Below are 13,516 nucleotides of genomic sequence, written 5' to 3'. Positions count from 1 at the left end.
GTTAAACGCAAACAATTTCTTTTTTTATCTCCCAAACATTCATTGGAATCAGTAGGGGACATGTATTGCAAAGCAATTATCGCTGTTGTTTCTTAATGTGATCAGCAAAAGTGTTACTGTCATGATTAATGTTTGTATTTCGCCAATTTATAAATAAATCCATCAAAGGAGTGTGGTCAACATTATTTGGGTCCTGTTGTCTTCATTTTATACTCTGAAAAATTTTGATGTTGCTCATATACAGATAGTGGACAAAAATGGAAACACCAATGTAAAGTCACTTAATTGGACGTTGTGCCACCACATGCGTCCAGTACGGCTTGCAGCAAAAATTGACGAAACGCCCTGAATTTCAAACTTGTTCTGCAATTAAATTGATGTGCCTGTATGTATGCACTGTGGCATAGAATCAACCAGCGTCTGGAATTGTGCAGGAGTGATACGGCACCATTCTTCCATGATAAAGTCGATCAACTCACACCTGTTTGATGGAGGTGGAAAATGCTGTCTCAGGTGTTCCAGAATATCTGAAAAATGCTCGATTGTGTTCAGATCTGGTGACTGAGAAAGCCATGACATATGGACAACATCAGTATCATGCTCATCAAACCATTGGGTGACCACATGTGCTCTGTGAGTGGGGGCATTGGGGCTTCTCCTATTGTAGCCATGTTTGTTGGACATGACATCCCGTACGTGGGTTCCTCCTAGGTCCAGTTGATTCCCCGTTTGTATGTGGTACCGTACAATTGCTGACTGATCTGTGTTACCCAATGTGCTCATCCAGCCGTGGATGGAAGTTTCTCCCCTTTTCTCCGATATATGCCTCACCACTGTCCTTGCACCCAGTGCAATACACCACACCTGACTTGTCACTATCTGGTATCACGTATTTCAGTTTGGTTAAAACACCCCGAATAGTACGTAGCAGTTTGTGGAACACTCCAATACGTGCACTTCGCATTCTTTTTGCAATTCTCTTCAAGAGATTTGGATAGCAAGGCAATGCATACCTACCAAATCAGCTCGAATTTGTTTTTGATTGTATTATGCCTTCTAAACCCCTGTACCAACCTCCTGTCATAGTCATTGTTCTTTAAGATTTCATGCACCTGTTTTAGTTCCTTAGTTGTATCCTTACTGGTTTACGAGATTGAGATGACGAGAAGCCCATGAAAAAAATTTAAATTGATAAATTAACTTTTCCCATCACTGGGAACGGGTACTTTTGCTTTAAATTTTTTTTAACATGGTCTAGGCTCATGGAAGAATTAAGACACAGATCGGATCAGGATACAACATAACAAAGGGAAGAGCAGGAGAAAGGGGAAATACCAACAGCAGGATGGAGGGAGAAAATAGATGGAGACAGATGAACAAGGGATGCAGATAATGATGAGGGGTAGGGGAGAATGCAGGGGTGAACAGTATGAATACATAAGCAAAATTTTGGAAGGGGTTGGGGTGGTTTAACGGGTGTCAAAAATATCATGGTTTTCAATGTGGGATGACTTGAGATGGTGGTGAACAGCTGTCTTGAAGACCTGGAGGGAAGAATGAGATTGAAGAGAATGTGGAAGTTGGTTGCACAGGCAGGAAAAAGGAATAAATGAGTGGAGGTGAGCAGTGATTCTGTATTTAGGCAGTTTTACAAAGGGGTTGCTGGTGGATCACATGCATCTTACAGATGCAGGGGGGGGAGGGGGAATGACAAGGCACAGAAAGAATAGAGTGCGTAAGACCAGAAAGGAGGCATTCGAAGAGAGAGAGAGAGAGAGAGAGAGAGAGAGAGAGAGAGAGAGAGAGAGAGAGAGAGAGAGAGAGAGAGAGAGAGAGAGAGAGAGAGAGAGAGAGAGAGAGAGAGAGAGAGAGAGAGAGAGAGAGAGAGAGAGAGAGAGAGAGAGAGAGAGAGAGAGAGAGAGAGAGAGAGAGAGAGAGAGAGAGAGAGAGAGAGAGAGAGAGAGAGAGACCACTGACCTATCTGTGATGGCAAAGTGATAGACCCATAGATTTGGCTTCATCAGGGGAGATTCCAAGCCTTTGTTTCCACGGCGTCAAGCTGAGCAATGTGTAAGGCAGGGGAGCCAGCCAAGAGGGGAGAGCAGTACACCATGAAGCTGTGGATGAAGGCCTTGTAGGCTGATAAGAATTCAGGTGTGCCAAGGAAGGACTTTGTACGAGAGAGATGCCCAGTCGACAGCTGGCTTTGGAGACCAATTTTGAAATGTGGTTTGCCCAAGAATGATCATGGCTGATGGTGAGACCCAGGAGTTTGAATGAATGAACTTCCTCAAGAGGATTATTGAGAAAGTAGATAGGAGGGTTTTCCAGATGGTTCTTTTGGAGAGAGATCGTGAGAGTGTGAAATTTGTCAGGATTGAAAGACATATTCCAAGTGTTTAACCAGGGTTAAAAAATAATTGAGGGGGACTGAGCCAAGTAAATGGTTAAAACTTTCCACCATGCTGACATACAACATAAATATATGACCCCAAAAACTAAATCACCTCGCAATTTTCAGTCAACTTTGAGGCCAACTGCATATGTGAGAGAACAGGTCAGGTCAGGTCAGGTCAGGTATGGGAGCATGTGCTGGAGCAGCGCATCACTGAGTCCACTTTCTGCCAGGACTCCAGGGGCCTTCGCCTGGCCACCCCCCAGGCAGATGTCTGGCCCATCCCCATCTTATTGAGATGCCGATTAAGCTGCTGCAATGAGGAACGTGGTTGACCCGCTGGCCTCCACCACTCACGAGGCTCCCTTGCTGAGAGAATCTGGTTAGCAGGATCAGTGTCAGGAAAATGAGCCACATGTCCTTACAGCCGCAGTTGACGCTCATAGATGATACAAGTAACAAATCTCATCTAAGTCTCTCTCAGCAACTACTCGTTGGACACAAAGTTGACCAGCGATCACCAAGGATTCTCTGAAGAGACCTGGTACCGAAGGAGTTAAGTCTCAGTCTCAGATCCCGAGTCAGAGTCCAAGTCTCACATCTGAAGAGCAACACTGGAAGCACCAAGAACCTGAAGACTCGGACTTTCGTCCTCCTGCATAGGTACTGACAGTGCAACAACCCATGATCCAGTGAATCCATGACTCCCCAGTCTATTGTCTCCCCAGACAACTCCCCAGACCCAGACGTCTATTGACTTCTGACTCACAGCCAGTGGAGACACGAATATCACTGCGAAGATAAGTGAATCTCTCCGCAACCTCAACATCCTCACCACAAACAGGTACACACAAGATAGCAGCATCCAAGATGTCATTGAAAGCCTGGATCTTAGTTTTGACCAAGGAAACCCATAATCCCAGTGGCTCCGACTCCTCATTCAGCACCTCGAGGGCCCCCAAAAGGATATCCAAAGTCTCCGCAAAGATGACTGCATCGTCTGTGAAATCAAGGTCAGAGATCTTGATATTCCCAAATGATGTAACGCAGATTGATCTCTCCGACATCCTCCCCAGAATCCAATCCATACAAGTGCTGAAGGATGTGGGGGCCAGTACACACCCTTGAAGAACTCCAGTAACAACTGGAAATAAGTCAGAGATGGTATCACCACATCTCACAGCACTCTCAGTCATCAGGTTGATCAGTTTTGGTGGCACGGCACAAACACCACGAATCCGCCAGAGGGAGAATCCTCAGCGTTGCCACAACAAGCCTATGGTCGGTATTGAGGAACTGAGCACTGCGGTAGACCCTGCAGTTCTGGATCATCCTCCAGGGACCATCAACGAGCATATGGTCAATCTCCTTTGCTACATCACCAGTGTTGGAATACCAAGTCCAGCGATGAGCCTATGAGTGCTGAAACTATGAACCAGCCACCCCAAGTCCACGACTTCTTGCAAAGTCAAGGAACTTAGTGCGATTCTGCTTTAAAGTTCCAGACCCGTGGAGACCAACACATGTCTCATAACCATCCTTATCAGTGCCGGTCGATGCAATGAAATCCGCCCAAGACTAGAAGAGTATCTCGCCTGGGGCACTGATCAACCACAGACTCGAGCGTGGCATAGAATGCGTCCTTCACGGTGAGATCACTCGCCACAGTCGGAGCATATACAGAGACCAGGGAAATGACACCCAAGGAGTGATGAATCCTTAGTCTCATAATACACTCGTTTGACCGATGTTAACTCAATTATCATTGGAGTCAGCTAATTGGACACAGCTACAGCAACTCCTTGGACATGGTAACCATCAGAGCAACCAGACCAATAGTAAGTGTAACCACCTGCTATGATCTCACCACTATCCGATCTCTGAACCTCAGAGAGTGCTGCAATACCGATGTCCAAAAGCTTGAGTTCAGATTATAACAGAGACAGATGATCGTCCTCTCTTATGGATAGGACATCCCAGGCACCCACCTGAAGGGACCTCCTCAGGTTAGCCCAAGGAGACCACCGTCTGGTGGAAGACACCTCAGCACCACTCCGCCACACTCCACTGCAATCTGACCCAGGAAGGTGACTATGCTTTTCTCCTGTCAAAGAATGGGGTCCCGAAGGCTTTGCCCCAATCCCATCATCCGGTGGTACTACAACAGAGTGGATTTTCATGAGATCTCTCTGGAAATACGTGATGACTGCCAAGTGATGGAAAAGTCGATCAGGGTGGAGATGTCCCAGTCCTGGCCGGATGGAGTGAAAGCTGGGCAATGTGAAAATCAGGGATGAAAGAGTGTATACATTTTTTTTTTAATTGAAGGAAAACGAACATTCATAACACAATGAACAGAGGATACAAAGCAGCAGGTTGTGACGTACTCAGACTTTTAGCCTATGCAAGCCAACTTTTATGCCTCCAACGTTGGCAAACTGTATCGATTAAATGGTCAATGAAAAAAAGGCTTTCAAACGATAGTTTCTGGATTGTGGTTGGAAGGCACGATGGTGGAAACGTGGACTTTGCAAGGGCATCATAGCTGTGGTTTATTTGCAGTGATGTAAAAGGCATTCGAATGGCAAGTCCTTTACGTCGCTCCAAAATCAAAATACAAAATGCTAAATGAATTCTGAAGCAACACCTTTCGATTTATTAAATATATTTTGTATTGATAGACTTCCAAAGAGAAATGACCCCCACTACTAGCTGGAAACCGTGTAAGCACCCTTACCTTTGACCCATCTCACCTGTGTTTGAATCTCGACCCAACTTTGAACTTTCACCCTTGTGTTTCGGACGCATGGTGATGCATCAGTGTTAATTAATCCCAGCTTATTGTGGGGTCGGCCGGGGAACGTTTTTGGCTGGTTTTCACGAAAACCAACCGGCCAGGTCTGACGCTCGACTGAAGGTGATTTGAGCAGGAATTTGAATGTGTTCAGGGTGTCGGTGATAACTAGCTTAGTTTTTGTGAATGATACCGTGAGATCTTTAACTTCGACCAGGTCATGCTGACTATGGACCACCCAGTTGAATGACCATTGAGGGAGGGCACATCTTGCAATGCAATACCCTGCCTGAGAAGCACCAATACTGTAGTTTATAGTCGGGTCGAGACTACACAGCTCAAAGGTAAGTGGCTACCTTTGCACCATCCTGTCGGATTAGGTAAATTAATTCCAAAATGAATATCATTGTGAAACGGAGATTAACCTGAAAAAGAAGTAGCATGCACGAAATAGGTGCAATATATGTCGATTTAAGAAAATGGAGGCAGGAGCAACAGGTGGAGGTAAAACTAGAAAGTATAATTTGACGTGAAAATGTTGAAAATAAATTACAAATTGACATTCAAGACAATGTTAGGTGATAATGTAAATGAAGTACACATATAAATGTGTGTTCTGTTGTCTTAGTTAAATCTCACAAAAGTTTAAAATGTAACCTTCACCTTGGAGAGGTCATGCTGAGCACCGCTTGGAGATGTTCAGAGATGCACCCCCTGGTGGAGTACTTTAGTGGTTATTAGGGGAGAGTTGTTTCCAAAACCCAAGTTCATTGCAGATGCTGCAGGCAGATGGCAGATGAAGGAACAGCAGGTGAGAACTCATTCATTCATTCATTCATCATTCATTCCTTATACCTCGTGTTCGGTCTGTGAGATTGGAGTATCGTGTGTTCATGAACAACTGTAGAACATGCTGCAAATCCACTTTCCATCCTGTCCCATCCATTGATCCATCCGTTCCCTCCATCTCTTAATTTGCCCTCGCTCCCCACTCCTCCTTCCTCTATCCCCTCCCTCTCGCACCCCTCTTCCAACTTTCATAAAGTGATAAACAATGGGGGGGTTGTGCTGTGGTGTTTGTGTTGCGGTTTGAGCCCGGAGTGTCGGGAAGTGTGCGGGTTGGGTGGATGGCCACTTTTTTGGTGATAGGGGCTGCTGCTGGGTTCGATTCCATGGTTTGAATGTTGGGATTTGGCTCGGGTTGAGATATCCTGCGCTTATCACATTTTGATTGTGAAAATTGTTGAAATTAAGTAAATGCACAAAACACTGGCATCTCCGGGCATTTATAAGTCTTGCAGCGAGTGTGTGAGGGGCTCTAGGGTCTCCTTTTCTGAGGCAGGTTTTTGGGGTTGGAATGCGGAGTTGAGCTTGGCGGCGGGTCCGGCTGTTGGAGGAGTGTTTGTTTGTCTGGTTCTTTGGCACTCTGGGCATCTCCGGGCAGTGTGACCCCTTTTGAGAGATGCAGTTCCAAATCGGATAAACAGGGTGGCAACCACAGTTCAACTTGCATACCTCAAGGGAAACCCATGTTATAATCTCATTAAAAATTGTGCATGCTTTTTGAAAGTGACGGGTGGTCTTTCTATTCTGTTTGAATGTGCTATTTTAACGTACCCCATTTCATTAAATCCTGTACTAATGCTGGCAGGGACTATCCCCCCCCCCCACCTACTTCCCCTCAAGTCCCCCTTCCAAATGCAAGTCAACCACTCCAACCCCTTCCCTTAAAGTCCCACAATCAAACGCAAGTCCAGAACACTCCCTTCCCCTACCAACTTCACCCTCCCTTCTCCCCGATCCCCCCACGGACCCCCATACCCCCCGAAGTGTCTAGTCACGTGTTGTGAAGAGTTGCTCCCCCCTCCCCCCTCCCCTTCATCGCTCTCTACTCCTAGCTTCTCCCTTCCTCGGCCCCCTTCATCGCTCGCTCTCTCTCTCTCTCTCTCTCTCTCTCTCTCTCTCTCTCTCTCTCTCTCTCTCTCTCTCTCTCTCTCTCTCTCTCTCTCTCTCTCTCTCTCTCCCTTTCTCTCCCCTCTCATCTTCTCCCTCCCTTCACTTCCCTCCTCTCCTCTCCCTCCCTCCCTTCACTTCCCTCCTCACTCCCCCCTGTCTCTCACTCCCTTACCCCTCCCTCTCCCACCCCTCTCCTTCTCTCACTCCTCTCTTCCCTCTTTTTCTGTTCCCCACTCTCTTAGTATTCCCATCAGCGAAGCAATGTGTCTTGGAGTATATGGTGAAGAATAATGGTAGTATTTAGTATGGTATTTGCTGGTGTATGGTACTACATAGTATGGTACTCTCTTAGTATGGTATTTGCTGGTGAAGAATAAAAACAGGTTTTGTGTCTTGGAGTAATGTATCATTTATTTTAGTTATTCAGTGCCTTCCTTTTAACAATGACCCATATTAACACGTCGTTGGCCTCTTGTAAGAACCACTACCATGTTTTGTGGGCCTTTTGGGTCAACTGCTGCACAGAATAACATCAAAACTCTGGAATACAATGTGTAGTCCCGATTATGAATGTTCCAGAGTTTTATAATGGCTTCCAGACCAATCCAAGTCCTCATGATGCTGATGTCGGAACACCTCGAGGAAGGAGCAGCCGCGCAATTACACATTCAACATCAACTGAAACGGATATAGAATTAATGAAACATTGAAAACAATGGTGTTCCTAGTATTATGATATTAAAACGATCACAGATAAGAATATTTTATTTGTTTAATTGATACAAGCATCAAGTGGAATAGTTATGACGTTTGAGGGCACTCTCACTCGCCTTTTTGCTGGATCGTCTGCGCCCGACATCGTGACCCATTCCATCTGCTCGCATCACCTGGTGGACGATAAAGATACCACATCGTCTTTCATCGAAGAGTCAGCCAGTTATTAACAGCATCTTGAACAAATTCTAAATTGCTGTGGAACACCAGTTCTAGCCATCCGTTTCGTGAAAGACTCGGGTGCAAAAATTGCAGACTCTTTGAGCTGCCTATGCAAACTCAATGTGATGTGTTAAACAAAGAAGTGAAACACAAGTGGAATATTTTTTGAAAAGAAAAAAAAAAAGAAGAGTACATCACATTCTTCAAACAAAGCCAGCATCCAGCGATAGTCACGCACAATTTAGATGATTAATATTGAACAAATTGTACAAGTGTACAAGTGGAGCATTAATTCAGGTTTCAGAACAATATATATATATATATATATATATATATATATATATATATATATATATATATATATATATATATATATATATATATATATATATATATATATATATATATATATTGTTACAAAATACCTTCAATAATGTGGCTACTTATGTAATGGAACCATTTTCATTTGGCAGGAGGTTGAGTGCCACTTAAGGATTAGGAAGAGCAGGTTTACCCGAACAGGTATTACGGTTGCACTTGAAATAAAATGAACAGAATCGAGAGCTTTACCTGACTCTTGTTGATCACTGGATCGGGTCTACCCCTTCATGACCTGGATGTTTGTGAAGATCAGTACATGTAAGCTGTGCAAACCACACAGGAAAGAGATTGGCGGGTTGCTTTGTTTGCGTTCCCATCAGAACCCCTGGATCAGGAGGCAATGACCCCAGGTATTACGCACTCCTCTGTCCACTGTCTATCGATGTCCTTGTGAAGGTACACCGACGTCCACTCATGTCAATTCAGCCCACGTACGGCATCTGTACATGCTGCCCAATGATCCCTAGATGGCTGATTGAAACGTTTCCACTCGGCCGGTGAGTCTCACTTAACATTCCATCAACAATTTCCAAAACAGGCAAAATTTCTGTTCATCTGTTTAATTACATTCGCTGCGATGAATGTTGTTTCCTAGTACTGCATATCATTTCGTTATCATTAGCGAGTTTTCAGGAAGGATTACAATTAATTACCTAAAAAAAATTATGCAAAATTCGGTTTCATGCTAACTCAGCTCGTTAACAGTTAAATGTTCCAAATTGTCTGTCCAATCATATTGTTTCAGAGGCATCAGCACTTTGAGGCAAAACTTTGTCCAACCAATGAGTTCTTATTACATCCTTTCCTTGAGGAACCACAGAAGTGAGTGTGTCATTAGTGCACTAAACATTTCTCTTCTGCGTTTTTTAAACTACACACTTTTCCTGCTCATTTAGATGGTTCTTCATTTTGTCTGAAGCACAAGGCTGTGGGGTAGCATCATTGGCTAGGGGCACAGATGTGCGACTGATGCAATGACCTTTCCTGGTTAGGGCAGAAATTGTGTAATTTGTTGATGGTGCCCATGGTAGCTCATCTACTCTTCACAAAGGTCATCACCTGGAAGACGAGGAAGATCTTTAAGGTCCATCAACGAATGCTGGCAGAGAGGGCAACTGACTTAACACCTATCCAAAGAACGGCACACACATTGAAGAATCACTTTGCCTGTGAAACACTGGATGTCAGTTTACAGCTGAGTCGAGCTTCAAACACAGGCTAGACGGCTTAGAGGAGAGTGTGCATACCGCTAAGCCATCCTCTCAGATCCTTTTAAGTGGTGGTCCATAGCAATGACTGCAAAGATCTTTTTCTTTTAATATCCCAGAGACGACCCATTCACTCTGACCCATTGTTTGCCCACATTTTGTGATTTACCCCAAAGTTTTCTTTCATCATGACCCTGCTCATCACTTAAACAGCACAGGGTGTTTCAAAAAGTGATGCAACTTTAAATGTCTTTTTTTAAAAAGAAACAGAAACCTCAGGAACGTGACCCAAACATTTCTTGAAAACTTATGGCATGGTATTTTCTATCACTGATTTATATTGCAGTAAGTCACTGCTGGAGTGAGTGAGAGCCCAAGGTCTGAAAATGGCATTTACACAAAATCCTTGAAATTGACGTTCTCGATGCGTGCCCCTCCACAGGTCAGACTGGCATTGATCCTGACTCCAAAGTTCTGTCCAACTTTTCTGTTCATTTCATGTGGCACTGTCTGGATGTAGTCTGATAACGCCTGCTTCAGATCATCCAGTGTGACAGGGCGGTTGGCAGCCCCCCAAAACCAGTAGTCCAGAGGGTTCAAGTCTGGGCTATGGGGTGTCCAGTCATAAGTGCAACCCAGGGCAACAAGGCGGTTTCTGAAGAGCTGCCACAGGAAAGTGATGGTGTCACCAGCTGTATGCGGGGGTGCACCATCCTGCATAAACCAGGTCATGCTGAGCTGGTTTGTGGTGACCTTTTGGACGAGATCGTTATGGAACTTCTGGAGCACTGCTCGGTAGCACTCACCATTGATCGTCACTGCCCTGCTGTTGTCATTCTCAAACCAATAAGGCCCTAGCGTTCCCCATCTGGCATTGAAGGTGCAGAAGCATGTGACCTTAGGCCCTTTCAGGTACCTCTCAGTGATCTCTTCAGGTGGTGTTGTTGTGGTTGATCAACAAATCAACAAAATGTTGTTGTGGTTGTTGATGGCACCGTTCAAGTGGAAATGGGCTTCATCACTGAACCAGATGAGGTTGATCCAGTTTGTTTACCTCTCCATCCTGCCACTGAGCCAATTGCACATTTCAAGTCTCCTTCTCATGTCATCTTGACTCAGTTTATGCCTAATGGAGATGATGTATGGGAAAAGCTTCAGTTCCTTAGTGAGGATACATCAGACTGATGTTGGTTCGATGCCGAGCTCGCGGGAGTGCCGGTGGTAGGACTTCTTATGTGGAATGTTGCAATGAGAATTATGATGTCATAGGTCACGTGGTGTGGCAGCCATATTAGAACAACAGTAAAACTTTGGACCTCTATATCTCTGGTGGTAACGTATGGCAGCTTAGCTGCCGGGTTAGCTATCATTTCTTGAAGCGCGACTGTGTCGCTGATGCAGTGCCCCTCTACCAGTACACACACTAGAACTGGTACTCATTTCACCGACCTCGGAAGGATGACAGGCTGAGTCAACCCCCTGGTGTATTAATTCAGCGGTCGACGGAGCTTGAACTCAGGACCCTCGGATCCCAAGCCGCCACCCCAACCACTGAGCCAACACCAGGCTTTCTGTATCTCTGAAACCGCACCAAGGAAAAATTGAAACTTGGCACATAGTAAGTACTCCTTATGGAGAAAGTGTGACTTTTAATGACGTTATAGGTGCCCTCGTTATGATGTCATAATTGCATATATCATTTGTGTAAAGAAAAATATATGTTATCCATTCATCCATAGGACCATACTCTGTGCAGAGCGTTGGTGCTGCCTAAGCAGTCTCCTTGACTATTGGACACATTCCTGGATAGGTCACCACTCCGACACAGGTTCCCAGCAAGTTGGCACTCGATTTTGCCGACCTCAGAAGGATGACAGGTAGTTAACCACACCTGATATTAATTCAACAGCCAAGTGGGATTTGAACTCAGGATCCTCAGATCCCAAGCCCACCATCCTAACCATTAAGCCAACACCAGGCATATACAGGGTGAGTCAGAAGTAGCGCCTAATTTCTGTCAGTTGATTGCTTGTGTGCCATTTGTATTACAGTGTACAAGAAGGTAGAAATAAATGAATGACATGTCCATCTAACCATTTATTCAAGAAAAAATTATTACGGAACTGTACCAAGCTGTTTTACTTGCAATAATGCAAGAATCTGACACCCGAAAAAACAGATATCGGGCGCTACTTTTGACTCACCCTGTATATGCTATGTTGCAATGTTATCATTCTTTATGTTATATATTTTATAATTCCAATGCCATACCATGGTAGAAGGAAGTATTGAGCTGTTTTATATACCTTAGCATGGCGTACATTTAAAACATGGGAATTAAAACAGATTTTTTGTAGTATAGTCGAGTCTTAAAGGGTCTACAGGATCTACACGTACAGCAAAATGAACCTACCAATGAACCGATGTTATAGCAAATACCTATTTTGCGGGGCAACCGCCCACCATCCCCTGCCCCACCCATATATCCCCTTAGACCCCGAACTTTTTTTTTGTGTCGTGAACAATCTTTGGCACATCACGGGTGATGAAGGTTGTCGTGAAATGTCATCAGAATTGTGTGTTTGGTTTTGAGAAGAAAGCAAATACCTATCATGGGGAGGCACCCCATAAATTCCCTCTATCAACCCCCGCAGAACCTGATTTTTTTTATGCCATGAACAAACTTCGGTACACACATGCTGAGGAAGGATGTGGTAAAGTTTCATCGAAATGGTATGTGTAGTTTCAGAGAAGAAGTTGCAAGTATTTGTGGACGGACGGACGATGCACCATCCCATAAGCTCCCCGGAACCACATTCCAAGTGAGTTAACAAAACATAAACAAAAACTACAATGCATCAAATAAAATTTTCTCCAGACATAATTTGATTGAATCATCCATGTGAGTTAGTACCACAAGAACAGGTTTTTAAAATAGGGAGCGACTTTTCAATCACCCAGTATTTCTAAAAAAAAAAGAAGAAGTAAAGAAACAAGTAATATTAACAATTTTTAAAATGTAAAGTGATGTGGGGATGTTCTTCAAAAAACTATATGAACAAGGTAGGGATGGTAACAAAACATGATCATGTGATATATACTATCCCTACATCTTTCTTTGAATAATGGTACTCATTTTGTCGACCTTGGAAGGATGACAGGCTGAGTCAACCCAAGTGGTGTTGGTGAACTGGACTACATTAACTGGACTACAGGGGCTCAAACTCAAGAGTCGAGGATCTTAAGCCAACCACCTTAACCGTTAAACCAACACCAGGTATCACCTCCTAATATATATATATATATATATATATATATATATATATATATATATATATATATATATATATATATATATATATATATATATATATATATATATATATATATATATATATATAGCTTCCTTTCATATAAAATCATCCCATATAATGTTTAGCAAGTTTTGTTAATTCATCTCTATGAATTATTGTTACGTCTCCTCTGCTTTTGTATATTCAGGGTCCATGTGGATGATCCATATGTTAAAATTGATGTGAACTATTACATCCCATAATCTTCGTTTTTACCTTTTATTGATCCTGTCTATCAAAAAAGGTTTCTTTTTTTAAATCTCAATACAGTATGTACTGTATTGCAAATACAAGAGAGAGAGAGAAAATATACACACACCTGTCATTGTTTCTCCATCCAGGGGAGAGAGAAAGAGAAAGAGAAAGAGAAAGAGAAAGAGAAAGAGAAAGAGAAAGAGAAAGAGAAAGAGAAAGAGAAAGAGAAAGAGAAAGAGAAAGAGAAAGAGAAAGAGAAAGAGAAAGAGAAAGAGAAAGAGAAAGAGAAAGAGAAAGA

At 43.6% G+C, this 13,516-nt stretch overlaps 1 long non-coding RNA gene across 1 annotated transcript; it reads left to right on the top strand.

Annotated features, from left to right (window-relative positions):
• The first annotated feature begins 11,444 nt into the window (after nucleotides 1-11,444).
• On the top strand, nucleotides 11,445-12,958 carry LOC147011189 (uncharacterized). The gene is made up of 3 exons (XR_015052456.1): nucleotides 11,445-11,547; nucleotides 12,414-12,492; nucleotides 12,824-12,958. It is a non-coding gene; the product is annotated as an uncharacterized LOC147011189 (long non-coding RNA).
• The last annotated feature ends 558 nt before the right edge of the window (nucleotides 12,959-13,516 follow it).

This window comes from Eptatretus burgeri, chromosome 16 (assembly GCF_056783735.1).
Source record: "Eptatretus burgeri isolate ZD-2024b chromosome 16, Ebu_testis_v1, whole genome shotgun sequence".
Classification (NCBI taxonomy): domain Eukaryota; kingdom Metazoa; phylum Chordata; class Myxini; order Myxiniformes; family Myxinidae; genus Eptatretus; species Eptatretus burgeri.
Note: the sequence above shows the minus strand (reverse complement) of the source record. Positions and strands in the feature narration are given on the sequence as shown.